The 16,294-nt window shown below is 36.7% G+C and overlaps 1 pseudogene; it reads right to left on the minus strand.

Moving 5' to 3' along the window:
• Positions 1 to 9,751: 9,751 nt before the first annotated feature.
• On the minus strand, positions 9,752 to 10,504 carry LOC116139242 (annotated as a pseudogene).
• Between the last annotated feature and the right edge of the window lie 5,790 nt (positions 10,505 to 16,294).

Below are 16,294 nucleotides of genomic sequence, written 5' to 3' on the forward strand. Positions count from 1 at the left end.
TTTTGCAGTCTGTTCACTGAGCTTGGACTGCAACTTTCTGGTATTCCTATCCTTTGGTGTGACAACCAAAGTGCTGGTTCCTTAGCCTCAAATCATGTGTTTCATGGCAAGACAAAACACATTGAGCTTGATGCTCATTATGTGAGAAATCAAGTTACTAACAACAAACTAAAAGTTCAGTATGTTCCTACTGAATTTCAGAAAGCAGATGTGCTTACTAAGCATTGCCAGCCTCCAAGTTTGTAACCTTTAGAGAAAAGCTCACTGTTAGAGCTACTCCATCAATTTAATCAATCTGCTATTAAACAACTTGCTGCTGATGTTTTGTGTTGCTTGTGTTCTATTATTGGTGCTTGTGTTCTATTATTAGAGTTTGCAGGGTTAAAATCCTGTTGTTTTGGAGTTTAGTTTTGTAAGATGCTTATTTGTTTGATGGTGGTTGAAGTTAGTCTAGTATTCAGAAGTATTGAGTTGAAGTTGCTTTTGCTGGTTGGTGAAATTTGTATTTAAGTGTTGAATCTGCTGAATTTGCTGAGTTGAAGTTTTTTTTTTTTTTTTTAACTGGTTGGTGAAGTTCGTATTAAAGTAGTTTCAGAAGTCCTGAGAGTTGCTTACGATCAGGAACATAAGTCTAACATCAGCTCGTGACAAACTGGTTGCTACAAACATCTTGTCTCATGCAAATGTAGCAGCTCGTGGCAAACTGGTTGTTATAAGCAGCTTGTCTCATGTAAATGCAGAAGCTCGTGGCAAACTGGTTGTTACAAGCAGCTCATCTCATGCAAATACAGAAGCTTGTGGCAAACTGGTTGCTATAAGCAACTCGTCTCATGTAAATGCAGAAACTCATGGCAAACTGGTTGCTATAAACAGCTCGTCTCATGTAAATGTAGAAGCTCGTGGCGAACTGGTTGCTATAAGCAACTGGTCTCATGTAAATGCAGAAGCTCATGGCGAACTGGTTGTTACAAGCAGTTCACCACGAGCTTCTGCATTTACATGAGACGAGCTACTTATAGCAACTAGTTCGCCACGAGCTTCATTTACATGAGACGAGCTACTTATAGCAACTAGTTCGCCACCAGCTTCTGCATTTACATGAGATGAGTTGCTTATAGCAACTAGTTCGCCACGAGCTTCTGTATTTACATGAGACAAGCTGGTTGTAACAACCAGTTCGCCACGAGCTTTTGCATTTACATGAGACGAGTTGCTTATAGCAACCAGTTCGCCATGAGCTATTGCATTTGCATGAGACGAGTTGTTTGTAGCAACCAGTTCGTCACGAGCTGATGTTGGACTTATGTTCCTAATCGTAAGCAACTTTCAACACTTCTGAAACTACTTTAATACGAACTTCACCAAAAAGTTGCGAATGAGAATTGAGAGGAAAAAAAAAATTAGGAGAGTAAAGTTGTTTACTATTGACTTTCATTAATTAACAGAAAAAGGTTATAGCTCTATTATATACACAAGTCTAATACACGTGAGTAACAGATTGCAAATTGTAGCAATACACGTGTAAGTAACAAATTACAACTTGCAGCTTAGGCTAAAGTCATTTATTAGTAATCTAAACATCATGAATCACTACATACACTAATCCTAACATCTTCCCTTAAACCAAACTTCCATAGGTATGAACCATTTGATACACTAATCCTAACATCTTCCCTTAAACCAAACTTCCATAATCTTGTTGTTTTGACAACTGAGACGAGTTTCTGTATTTGCATGAGACGAGCCTTTTGCCACCAACTTGGCTTTGTACCATTCCACAGAACCATCACAATTGTATTTAATTTTAAACACCCACTAAGAGCCAATTGGGTTCTTTCCTCAAGGGAGATGTTCTAAGCTCCAAGTATTATTTTTCTCTAAAGCAAAGATTTGTTGTGCCATGGCCTCACGCCATCTAGGATCCTTAATAGCCTACGAATAAGATTTGGGCTCACTATGAACAAAAATGTTAGCAAGGAAGGCTTGAAGCAACAAAGTAAAACGAGAATAGGATAAATGACAAGAAATAGGATAAGGTTTACCTTAAGAAACTGTATTGGACGTAAGTGGTGATGACTTTTCTGCTTCAGGGAGCTGACATACATAATCCTTAAAACGAGTAGGTAGACGTCTTACTTCTTATGGCCGCATAGGAATATGAGGAGATTGCTCCTCGGTCAATGGTGGGGGAGACTCGATTGACTCGAGTGGAACAAGATCAATATGAGATGTCAAGTTGTCTATTTCACCTGATACATGAGTTGCACTTGATTGATCATAAAATTCCTTTGTGGAAGAATATGAATCATCTAATGGTAAAGGGATGATTGGATTTGAAGGATTAGTATTGTTATGAAATGCAAAAGGAAATTGATCTTCATAAAAAAATACATCTCATGAAACAAAAACCTTGTGTGACTCCATATCGTAAACCCAATAACCTTTTGACCTATCGAATAACCTATAAAAACACATGGCCTTGAACGGGATGAAAATTTATCTTTTGATCTATTTTGATCATGAACACAACAAAGACACCCAAAAACTCGTAACTATGAGTAGGATGGAAGTTTAGAAAACAACATTTCATAAGGACTCTTGCCTGATAATTGTGGTGTGGGAGTATAATTAATAAGATAAGCAGTTGTTAACACACATTCACCCACTGGCTTGAAATCGTTAGGCACGAGCTACTTCTAAAAGGTGATGATGCTTGTGCTCTACGACCCCATTTTGTTAGGGTGTATTAACACATGATGTCTCGTGAAAAATTTTACTAAGTTGAAAAAGTGTTGACATAGGACCAGCTGTGAATTCGAAAGCATTATCACTTTCAACTTTTTTGATTTTGCGGTCAAATTGAGTTGAAATCATGGCATGAAATTGAATGAAATATTTAGATGTATTTGATTTATTTTTAAACAAGAAAACCCATGCACATCTAGTGTAGTCATCAACAATTGTAAGAAAATAATATGCACCAGAAAAAGATTGAGTTCTATAAGGTCCCCAAATATCACAATGCACTAAATCAAAAGGTGATTGACTCTTACTAAAACTTAAAGGAAAAAAATTTCGAGTTTGTTTAGCACGATGACAAACATCACAACATTTATTTGAATCCTTAAAAGACAAATTAGAAAATTGAGTAATTAAAGACAAACGATTAATTAAAGGAATGGTGGCCTAAACGTTTGTGCCATAGATTTGGTGAGGAAGAGCAGGAAGTAGCAGCAACAAAAGGTATGCGAAGCCCACTAAAGTAGTGTAAGCCATCATGCAATTCACCCATTCCAATCAACTTCTTCAAGGTGAGGTCCTACAATACGCAAAATGTAGGGAAAAAGTCACGGAACAATTAAGATCTCTTGTCAGTTTACTTATGGAAATAAGATTACACTTGAAAGAGGGTACATAGGGAACATTGTTTAAATTGATGTTGGCTAACATCGTTTTACCATGACAATGTACAAGCAATGTTGACCCATTGGGTAATCTAACAGGTAAGGAATAATCTGAAGATGTTATATCAAAAGGAGAGGATTTATTGGAAGTGAAATGTTCCAAAGCACCAGAATCTAGAATCCAATCAAAAAGTTTTGTAAGGGGTTGAGATGTCTTACCAACATAATTTGCTATGTTAGGATTTCTATCAGAAGATAATAAGGACATGAGTTGGCCATACTGTTCTTGCGTTAGAGTAAAGCCCCCATTCGAAGACTATTCAGGACCTGAAATGATGTTGTTGGCAGAGGCTGAATCTATTCCCCCTTTAGTGAGTTTCTTTTTTCTTTTCAATCTTGGTGGGTATCCAACAATTTTAAAACATGTCTCCTTTGAATGACCCATGAAACCACAGTGCTCACACCTATTCTTGATAGCTCCTCGTGACTGCTCTTTCTAGATATCAGCCTTGGGATGACTTGTGTGCTTAGCAGCAAAGGCAGTTGCCTTCACTATTTGTGTTCGAGTTGCAACAAGACTTTGTTGCTTCTCCTCTTTTGTCACAAGTGCATAGGCTTTGTTGAGTGTAGGGAAAGGCTCCATGTTTAATATTTGGGAATGAATGAGTCCATATTGGTCATTTAGGCCATAAGGAATTGATGAGTCTTCTCTTTTTCCTTCTCTGCTAAAATCCCCTTTCTAGCCCCACAAGTGCAAGACGAAACCTCAGAATATGTAGCCAACGCATCCCAAAATCCCTTTAATTTCGTGTAGTAAATTGCCATAGAGAGGTTCTTTTGTTGTGCAAGACATATTTCTCGCTTTAGTTCGTGAATACGCAGGACATTTCCTTGATAGAAACGTTTTTGTAAATCGATCCACATCTCATAAGTCGGATCTACATATGCAACACTAATATGTAATTCTGGAATTAAAGCATTAAAGATCCAAGAGATTACCATAGAATTTCATTTTTCCCAGGTTTGTATCTCATGTTCTTCTACTTTTGTCTTCGATAGAGATCCATCGACAAAGCAAAGCTTGTTCTTGTAGAAATCAATATAGGAGAGGAGAGGTCATGTCTGAGTATCAACTTTGATGACAAACTTTTTGTGGTTGCTGAACTTCCTAGGGAATGTTCTGATGTCTTTACACCATCCATGTCTCCAGGCTTTGGATCCATGACTGAAGGTTTTTGGGAAATCAATATTGATTTCTTGTTTGCTCTGATACATGTAAAATAATGGAAAAGTGCAAGTTTTTCTATTTCACCATGTGTCTTCATATACACGATACACTGATGAAATTTAGGAGAGAAATTAGCAGAAAAATAAGCTAATCTAGGTAAGAAGGAAATACAACTAATGTTTATCAAATAAAAGATTCAACAACTAATGTTTATCTCCAATACAACTAATTTATGTCTCTAATATAATGTCTATCTCCAATAGGATTCAGCCATGTTTTATTTGAAGAGAGCAAGAATCAGGTAGTTTAAGAGAAATGAATTAGCAAAGAATGGATATTTGAGCGTATTCAGCTATACTGCTAAAACTAAAACCTTTAGGTTGTGTTTGCTTAAGGCTATGGAAAGATAACTCTGATAATCTATCTTTAATTTTGGACATTCCCTTGTTTGGTTGTTAAGTAATAAAAGATTTCGGTAATCTTTTAATACCAATAGTGATTACTATAGGTTAAATAAGGGGTAATCAAATTACCTCCTCAAGGGGTGGTATTTAAAGATTACCGGGGTAATCTTAATTTTATACCCATTTTGCCCTTAATTAAATACCATTCCGGGCACAATTGCCTTCAAATGTCTATCAAATAACAACCAGCCCAAACCCCCTACATTTTAGAATTTAGCTAAAACACCTCAGCCACAAAAAGTTTAAAAGTTATCAAAATACCCCTAGCCACCACTGTCGACCATCAGCAATAGTCGCCAGATTGACACACGACTGGCGGGATTTGGTCGTGTGCCAATCTGGCTGTTTCCTGCCAAATCGAAGGCCGAAAACGGCCAGATCACCATGGATCTGGCTAGAAACGACCAAAATAGATCAACCATTTGTGGCCGTTTCTAATCAAATTCACGGTGATTTGGCTAGAAACAGCTAGATTGCCATGGATCTGACTGTTTTTGGCTAGATCCACAATGATCTAGCTATTTTCGGCCTTTGATCTGGCCGAAAATAGCCAAAATGGCACATGACCAGCCTGATCTTGCCGATCATGCGCCGTTTTGGTGACTGACACTGGTGGCCAGTGGTGGTCTTAGGTGGCTGGGGATATTTTGTTAAAATTTAAACTTTGTTGTTGGGGGTGTTTTAGCTAAATTCTCAAATATAGGGTGTTAAAGGAACTTATTTAAAAAAAAATAATAATGGTCTTGGATGGTTGGGGATATTTTGTTAAAATTTAAACTTTGTTGTTGGGGGTGTTTTAGCTAAATTCTCAAATATAGGGGTTAAAAGATTTATTTAAATAATAATATTAATATTAATAAAATTATAATGATATTAAAAAGGAAGGGCAATTCAGTAAAAGCCTCTGTCAATAATATTTTATTCTTTCCAGCCAAACATCTTAATTATTTATACGCACTAATATAACCAAACATATTGATATAACATTTTCCCGTAATCTTCAAAGTAATCTATCTCGGTGGTAATCCTACCATTTTAGTAATAAAACATTCCCTGAACCAAATGCACCCTTAAAGTTGACATGCGGAATAACATCTGCATGAGAAGTTGGTAAAAGTAACTACTAACCGTCGAATCGTATCTAATAAAATAAAGTGACGTGGGTCCTTATTATTTATTCTTTTACCTTTTTTTTTTTCAATATTTTTAACTTTAGTGCTTTTATTGGAATGACATCTAATAAAATAAAGAAAATAGTGGAAAGAAACTGATCTGGGTTCTCATAATATAATAAATATTATTTATTCTTTTACTTTTTATTTTCAATATTTTTAACTTTAATGCTTTTCTTCAAATGGCATCTAATAAAATAAAGAAAGTAGTGAAAAGAAACTGATGTGGATCCTTCTAATAATATAATAAATTAAAAAAATTAGTAAAATATTATTTATTCTTTTTATTATTTTTAACTTTTATGCTTTTCTTCGAATGGTATTGTTATCTAATAAAATAAAGAAAATAGTGGAAAGAAATTGACGTAGGTCCTTCTGATAATATAATAAATTTATAATTTGAGTAAAATATTATTTATTCTCATACTATTTTTAATATTTTCTTTTCTCTCTTCAAACAAAAACATCATTTTAAATCAAAACTTATAATGAAAATCAAGGATCCTATGGATTTTACCTTGCTCTGCTAATTACAGTAATTAGGATTAATTTTGTAGCCATAACGACTGGTTCAACAAAATGACATATTTAAAAAAAAAAAAGAAAAAAAAAAAAAGCTTTTTGAGACAAATAACCTATGGTAATTTGAAGTGGTTTTACCTATTTGGTAAGTAATAAATTTTGTATTTTTAACTTTTTATGTGTTTTTAGACAAACACGAAAAACACATTTTTATTTTTTATGTTGTTAAATACTGTTTTCAGGTAAACATATTAAACACGTTTTTATTTTTCTTATTATTCAATTATTATCAATATTTTCAAAAAACCAGAATACAAAAACTCAAAATTCATAACCAAACACACCCATGTTTATTTGAATATTTAAGACAATAACCCCTATTATTAGTTCCCTAATGTTGACAACCCTAAACAGCTTAATATGACTTTGTAAAATATTATATAATCATTTATTTCAAAAGTTGAATCGGTTTTACTTCATCAAGTCTAAATTGTTGGATTATTATGGTGTATATTTGGATTGGATATAGGGTATAGGCTTTAGGGTCCGCTTCTTTTGAGTTAGCTTTTGAAAATCTCCATTTGTTTAAGTATTTAGGATAGTATTCTATTCTGAATATGAATTTTGGAAAATAGGATAGGATTCTAAGAATATTTTGGTACATTTTTGGAAAATATTTTCTAAAAATATTTAGATTATTTTTAACCACCTAGGTTTGTTAATTTAACTAAACACGCCCACAATAAAAGTTTATAAATTGATAAAAACACCCCCTCTCACCCAACTATTGCTGAAAATCAGCCACCACTATCGGACGGTGGCCAAAAGTCACCTGAATGGCACACAATCGATTAGATCTGGTCGGTTGTGCACCGACATGTTTGTTTCCGACCAAATCGATGGTTGATTAGACCAAATCGGCACACGACCGGCTAGATCCAGTCGGTCGTGCACCATTTGATAAGAGCTTGAAAATACACATTTAGTTAGTGGTTTATGGGGATTAATTGTGGGAAATTAGGCTTAATTTGGCAAAGTTGCTTAACATTTTCATAATTGTCTTTTACGGGATCACGGGTGTTTTTGACTGTTTTTCAGGCTACTAGTACTTAAATGTTATGCTCATATGAAGAATCATGTCGGCAACGGAATAAGTGACGAGTGGAAACAAACGGATCAAGAATCGGAGTTGAATTGAAGAAGTTATGGAAGTTGAAGTAAAGAGAAGATTCTAGATTACGTTCCAGCTTGAGCATGCCTTGGTATTTGGAGAATATCTTGAGCTTTAGAACTCTGATTAAGACGATTCTTGGACTTTTGGAAAGCTGATTCAAAGGGCTACATTTATGTTTACCACTTTTCCAAATTTCATCGTTATCGAGTTCAAAAATCACCATCTCTGGAGAACAGTGGAATGATGCGGGAAGAAAGCCAGTAGCTACTGTGCCACAGCACAGTGTCGCGGCACACTTTTTCCAGTAGCTACTGTGCTGCAGCACAGTACGGGCGCACAGTCACAGAAGTTAAAAACTGGTTATCTGTTTTTAGGTAGGAGAATAGGGCTAAGAGTCTTAAACCAAATAGAATTAAGAAAAATAAAACCCTAACCCTTGTGGGATATAAATAGAAGTCTTTTAGCATTACTTGGAGGATTCTCTGGTGAGAAGAAGATGAGAAAAATTTGTAGAGAAGAGAAGTAACAGAAGTTCTAGAGCTTTGATTCACAATATAGAGAAGTTTTCCTTGTTCTTTTCTTATAAACTCATGATGATTGTTTTAATAAAGATGATTGTTTCTTTCATGTTTATTATAAACTAAATTTATTCTCTAGGGCTAAGATGTAGCCCAATCTCTTGATTATGTATTGATTTTTGCTTGTTAATTTTTATTAAGAATTCTTCTTAAGTTTTACTGTTATACATAATGCTTTTGATCCTTAAGGGCCCAAGAATTTAATGAACTAATGGACTAGGCTGAGATCGAGAGATGATACTTAGTTGGTCTACGGTAGTAAAACCATAGGTTGAGCAAACGCTAGAGATAGGTTACCGCGACTTGTGAGGTTTTGGTAAACTCCATAGAGCGTAATGATCTCCAATTGCTTAAATCTGATTAGAGGTAATTCAGGTTAGTAATTAGGAGTTAATTCGATAATTGTTTGAGAGAAATTTATTGAAAATTTAGGGAGTTTGACCTGTAGGAAGAGCTTAATAAAATTAGCATAAGTGATAGATACATATGAGTAAGAGTTAGTGTGAAGTCTATGCCCTAGGTCTAGTCATCTTGTTTTTACCCAAAGGTTTTTTTTAATTGTTCTCTTTTTAATTTCAATTGTTAATTTTATTTTATTTAGGTTTTCCTTGATACAATTTGGATTGATCAAATAGTAATTGGTAATTGATAATAGTAATTCACTTGGGTTCGATATCCGTATTTATACACTTTATTATTTGCACGATTTCGTACACTTGCGAAAACACAACACCATTCCGGTGGCTTCCTACCACCATCTGACCGTGGTGGCCGGCTGCCAGCAATAGTTGGGTGGGTGGGGGTATTTTTGTTAATTTATAAACTTTTATTGAGAAAAATAGTTATTAAATGTTTTTGAGTTGAATAGAATATGATTAGATTTTCAATTGAATTGTGAATATTAAAACAAATACGTATTTTGATATGATTGGTTATGATAATAGGATAGGATAGGGTGAAAATAATGAAACAAACGAGCCTAATTCTTCCCAAATCAATACATCAAAAAAAAGCCACATGTTATAATTGTTTATATCATAGAATAATAACCTTTTAGTCATATCAAATATTAAGAACTAAAACAAACACACACACACACAAAAAGCAACAAATTAAACCCTAAAAATCAAAATGCACTTAGTTATATATCTCTTTCCAAGAGGTCCCAAGCAATAAACCATAAAGTACTAGAGAGTAAAGATCAACTTATTATTGGTTGTTGGGTGCCAAAGAGCGCATGTAGCCTACACTAGTAGTGAAATAGTTGACAAGCTTTTCTCTTGGGGGAAGGCTTTCTTAGATGAGTGGAATTTGGATGAAGTTGTGGCACCATTCATTCAGCAATGGCAATTTCTCACCATCAACCAACTTCATTTCTCCAACTTGTTCCATTACCTTCAACCAGTGAGGGATCCAACCCAATGCTAGATCCAGATATCCTATTTCTTCTCCACCTAAATATTTCTTTCCTTCAATCTGCTTCTCAAGAAAGGCAAATGATTCTATTGCAGACTCCACTGCTTTGTCCTTTTCTTCTCCTTCTTTCCAGCAAGCTCCAAATGCACCCATCAAACACTAGTTTCATACAAAATTAAATACAAGATTAGAAGCCTTGTATAAGCACAAAGTTAAACACATGATTAATCAAACATATTTTTCATGTACCTTCTCATCAGCAAATTTAGCCCAGAAGTGAGCCATGGCTCTCTCACATGGATCTTCAGGCAGTCTTTTCCTTCCACAACTCATCGATATATTCAAGAATTAATAGAGATTCAGCAATCGGTTTGTCATCATGAACCAGACTTTCTTATGCACAGGATTGTATTTTAGAAGGATTGGACTCTTGTTCATTAAATCTTCCATTATGTATTCATATTCAACCCCTTTAAGCTTTAGAGCCCATTCAATTCTTGTGCAGAAAAGGCTTAAAGTTGACCTAATCACCCTCACTTCACCCATGTTAATAAACTTCGATATTAACTGTGAACTCAATTTGCAATTTATTCCAACTATCTTTTGGTGATTATCGATCTAATATAAAGTATTTAGCAAAGAGTTGCCTTATGTTTTTCGTTTGAAAAGTCAAATGACTATAAAATATGCAGACGTGCATTTTGACTTCAAGGATAAGCAAAGAAGTTTCACTCATGGAGAATTCGTAACTAATGACTCGTGCATGCAAAATGTTAAGATGTTCTTAGAAATTACACATGAATGATTATGAGAGTTGATTATGGTGCTAAGATGATATATGTTTGATGAAACATAAATAAAAGATCGACAAGAGGGGTTTTTTTAGTGGTTCGGATGCTTAAAGCGAATCCTACATCCACTGTTTCTTATATATATATAAGAGATTACAAGAGGTCGCGTATAGCGAACAGCGAGCAGAGTTACAATAACTAAGTATTCAGAAAGAATATCAAGTTAGTCTCTTTCTCGTAGGTTATCTTTGATCTGAAAATAAGGTTTACAATCAGAATGTGGGTTCAGTATCAGAATCCCAAAAATCAGAGGGGGAGTCATTTATTTATAATAGAGGAATTCAAGATAATGATTACAAATCTGCAAATGGTTAGGTGTCGTGCAAGTCCTTCCTTGCCTTCCATTGGCTAATAACTTAGGAAATATCCTCAAATTATCTTGGGCTTGGATAGGCGTGCGGTCCTGATTAACTCACAGACAAAACTTGAATCTGTTGGGTTGATGACAGCCGTATTCTTTCTATCTTAGGGCGACATGGCAGCTTTTGGACGACGCAAAGCCTTCCTGAACTCTGATTGGTGCTTACTGATGTTAGCCCCGATTTTTTAGGCATAACAGAAGTTCCCCAGTTCTTAAGGTTCAAAGATTGAATCTTGAGAACTTCATGATTATGCCGCGACCTAACTTACTTTGAGGATTGTTTTCCTAAACTAGCAGTTAAGAACAACCACATTGTTGCAAACAACATGAGGCTGATAGTTTGACCCGACCAGCAAAGTGAGTGTAGATTGTGACATAAGTCTCGAGAACTACACAAGAAACCTAACATGATCATTCACAAGGGTCCAGCAGCCTAATCCAAATCATGATCAATGCTATGAAAATGTGTCTTGTACTCTACCTGTCATTCACGACCTGAAAACACTTAGAATATTTCGCTATTGAAAACTGAGAATCATTTAGCTCAATGTTCGAATTTGACATGTGGAAAAAAAAATGTCTTATTCAAAATACCTCCTCAAGTGTTATACGTTGCGCTTGATAGTTGTCTTGGTCAATAAGATAAGCTTTATCTAACAAAGGTGTCTCTGTGCAACAAATGCTAGCCATGAGCATTAAATGCAAGCCATGCTGAAACGACATTCCCTTTTGAGGCATTAAATACAGATGAGGGCACATTTAATGTGGAGGAGATAATCACACTAGCGTTTGGCGATTTCAATAAAGAGAAACACCGGTTGATCTTCACGAAGCGTGAAGATTACTCTTCATGCAGATCAGTGACAAGTAGTCATAATCAATGGCTGGAAACGCATTCCTACCCAATCGTCACTTATAAAAGAAACCAAGCATCGTCTTCCACCTTATAAAACCCAAAGCCCATTCCAAGTTTTTTCACATAACTCAAACTTTCAAAGAGAAAAACAGCATTTTTGTAATCAAGAGATTGGTTCATTCTCTTCCCGGTTGACGCGCACTCAATGCTATGACAGAGCATTTGTTCCTAGCAACCAAGAGGTAAAGAAGTTTCGTTTCTTCCTCTCTTTTTCGTTCCTGTCAAAAAACTTAGTTTTTACAGTAATGGTGGGTGTGAACGTCTCGTAGGCTTAGATGATGAACACATCCTCGAGTATTGTTTGGAAAGAATCACTTTTAGGAGTTAAAACTTAGGGCACAGATCGTTAGAAAATCTTTCTTAAGAATTTTTAGGGTTTTGGCGGCTATGGAAGAGGAACCAGGGTTATTTTACTCTTCTGAGTCGTCGTATAAGGTAACTTATATGGAGTTTGAGTCACCTCTATATGTCGCCCCTTTACAGACTTTAAGAGCAATGGATATTCCTAAGGCGAGAACAGCCGGAGAGGGAAGCTCGCAACCATCGGGCATATCGGTGGGCACCTCGACGGGTTCCGAAAAGGTGATACGATCAACAGTTTCAATGGATGAAATCCAAAAAGCAATTGACCAGTATGCGATCAACGTAAACGTGTTCTAACATAGGTCATACACTGCTCAGGATCCTCCTAAGGGATTGGCCACGATTTCGGAAGCGATCTTTAAATGTGAGGATACCCTTTCACCCCTATATCAAGTCAATTCTCAATCACTTCGAGATCGCGCCATTCCAGTTGACACCAAATGCATATATGGCAATCACTATGTATATCGCATTTGGTGAACATGACCTCAATAAGCCAACATTAGAGAAAATCGACTGCGCCTATTACTTAAAGAGGAGTAAAGATAAAGATTCGTACTACCTCTCCAAGCGATCAATGAACAAGGGAGGGATATTTGGTTACCCCAGCAACGTAGGGGCTTATGAAACTAAGTATTTTTGTAACCAGCAACGTAGGGGCTTATGAAACCAAGTATTTTTTCTTCAAGTACGATGGAGTCTATAAATTTAAGGAGCCGAGTAGGTTTTTCTTTTAATTTCCAAATTGTTCATTTTTTAACTTTAGCTCTTCTTTAATATATTAGGCTAACAAATCTTTTGCTTTCTTGCAAGGAATAGAACGAGTAAATTGTCGGCACTAGTTGATTGCAGCTGCATTAAAGCATTTGGTCGATTGCCTGACTAGAGTCGTGGGACAAGACTGCTCGTGACTATTGCCAACCTTCGGAAGTATGGGTTTTTCAATCCTGACGCATCTTTGGAAGGTCCAACTTGTAAGTATTTCTAACACAAAAAACTTTAATTCTTTTTTAACAAAAATAGACTTTTTTTGCTGACACAACTTTATGCCATGCAGCAACTATGCCACCAAAGCTCGCGGAGACAAAGAAGAAGCCTGAGGGGTTCGTATTCCCTCAGATTAATCCAACTGAACCAGCTGGAGTAACCTCCAGTGATACCCCTACAAAGGGGATACAAATTGGTGCCGAAAGGCAACAACCCACCAAGCAACATGAAAAAACTCCTCAACCTGCTGCTACTCGTCCGCGAGGAAGAAAACCACGGGCCAAAAGTCAAAGAAGAGAAAGACAATGCCCACTGAAGAGGAAACCAAATCTGAGTCAGAAGGTTTCGGGATATTGCCAGGTAGACTACAGCCCTATCAACTCTTCTTTGCGAGGATGACCTCAGGGGATGCTCTTGGGACATCGTCTCCTCTTGGGAGCTCGCAAGGGAAAGAGGAAGCGACTATGGCCGTTCAAGAAGAGGCTAGCGAGTAGCATGCAGGTGAGCAGCAGGTCGAAGGGGTCTCTACTACAACGAGGCTTAACCCATCGGTGTTGGATCTTCTAAGGCAACTACAGGACCATCTACGGCTGGTGATATACACCTTATTGGAATGTCAACTTACCACAACCTTTGATAGGTACGTGGCCTCTCAACCTACCGACCTAGTGGCTACCGCACTTCAGATGCAAAGTCAGGTAAAATGACTTGTTCTCTTTGAGAACTCTTTCATATGAGTTGATCTTTTAGCTTTTTAAGAAAAAAAATTAACTTTTTAATCCTTTCCATGCAGTCTTTGCTTGTCCTAACTGTGGCCCATAATAAGATGAAGATCAACTCTACTAGAAAACTCCATGAGATGAAAGAGGAAATTGCCAAATGGAAGCAAGACCTTACGGCTTCAGACGTAGAGGCAAAGGCTACCCACATTCAAGCAAATGTATATCTGACTGAAAAGAATTTTGCTCTGTGAATAACAAAATTCCAGAAGATCGAGTTCGAGAGGAAGGATAGCAACAATAAAGAGCTCCAATGAATAATAATAAGGCTCACTAAAGAGTTAGGCCAAAGAAAAAAGTTGCAAATGAATTTAGAGTGCGAAAAAGCTATAGAAAAGAATCAAGCTAAGTTATGGGAAAATTTAGAGAAAGAGAAAAGGGTACTGCAGACAGGTCTTAAGCTAGCTCATGGGTGAATCACTTCGCTAACCAAGCAAATGAAGCAACAGAACCTCGAAATGGAGAGGAAGGCTACTCACTAGGCGTTGCAAGCTATTTGTAGCTTGCGGCCGAATAATCCTGATATGGATATCTCCAACCTCCCTAAGGAATACCATGTAGCTCTTGCTTCTATGGTCGGGTCGATGAGCAAGAAGAACTAGAGCCTACCCTAGAGGATGATCAACAAGAAACAGAGGTCCTTAAAGATCAAGAGGATGACCCAGAGGTCGGTAATCAGCCAGAAGACCCAGAGGTCGAGGTGGCCGAAATCTAGGATCCTGGTGATCAAGACCAGTGATTGTTCTCTTCTGTACTCGAATAGAGTCTTTTGTGGTTATTTTTTTTTTCTTTAATGTAGCTCTTAGTCGTTCCTTGTACACATTTTTCAAATATATAAAAGGAACTTTTGACTACTTGTAATAGCACTTTTATAACTTAAGTACTTCACAAAACAAATATAGCATAAAACTTGTAAAATGTTATAAATAACAAGATTATTAAAAACTTGAGATTACGAGACAAGTGATTCTTTAAGAAGAATTGGAATAATCTTATTCATGGTATTTACAACAATGAAAACTTTACAAGTAAAAAATGATCAAGCTATAAACGAGTTCAGAATTACTGATAAGAAAGGTGAAGATGCTCAACATTCCAAGCTCGCAGTACTTCTAAACCATTAAGCCTTTTGAGGTGATAGGTTCCAGGTTGTATCACCCTGGCATCTCAATATACGCCTTCCTAGTTAGGTCCCAATACCCCTGCACTTGGTTCTCTTGTACCGAGAAAAACTTCTTTTAACACCAGGTCACCAACTAGGAAGTCCCTTCTCTTGACTTTAGAGTCGAAGAATCTTTTTGCCCATTGTTGGTAGGAGGCTATCCTTAACCGAGCCTTGTCGCGATGTTCTTCAACTAAGTCTAGACTTGCATGTAAGAGTGCCTCATTATCTGTTTCATTGTAAAATTCTCTCCAAAGTGAACCAGTTCCCATTTCCACTAGAACTATTACTTCACAACTATATGCCAGCGAGAAGGGTGTTTATAAAGTAGATGTTCTCGGAGTTGTTCTATATGCCATAGAACTTCTGGGAGATCATCGACCCAATTGCCCTTGGCTATGCCAAGCTTGGCCTTCCGTGTGTGCTTGATAGTCTTATTGACAGCTTCAACTTGACCATTAGCTTGCGGTCTTGCCACTTAGGCGAATTTCTTATGAATCCCTAACTCTTCACAAAATTGCTTGAATTTCTCATTATCAAACTGTTTCCCATTATCAGAGATGAATGAGTAAGGAATCCCATAGCGGCACACTATGTTCTTGAAGATGAAGTCTTTGAGCTTCTTTGTAGTGATCGTAGCCAAAGGCTTTGCTTCGACCCATTTAGTGAAATAATCCACTGCGACCACTACATATTTGATGCCACCTTTACCGATTGGCATGGGTCCGAAGAGATCAATTCCCCACATAGAGAATGGCCAAGGACTAGTCATCGTTGTTAACTAGTAGGAAGGAGCTCACGGGATGTTCACGAATTTCTAGCAGTTATCACACTTGTTCACAAAGTTGAAGGCATCTTCATGAAGTAGGGTCCAATAATATCCCCAGCGGATAATTTTATTAGCAAGAGATCATGCA

This window comes from Pistacia vera, unplaced genomic scaffold, assembly GCF_008641045.1.
Source record: "Pistacia vera cultivar Batoury unplaced genomic scaffold, PisVer_v2 Contig35, whole genome shotgun sequence".
Classification (NCBI taxonomy): Eukaryota; Viridiplantae; Streptophyta; class Magnoliopsida; order Sapindales; family Anacardiaceae; genus Pistacia; species Pistacia vera.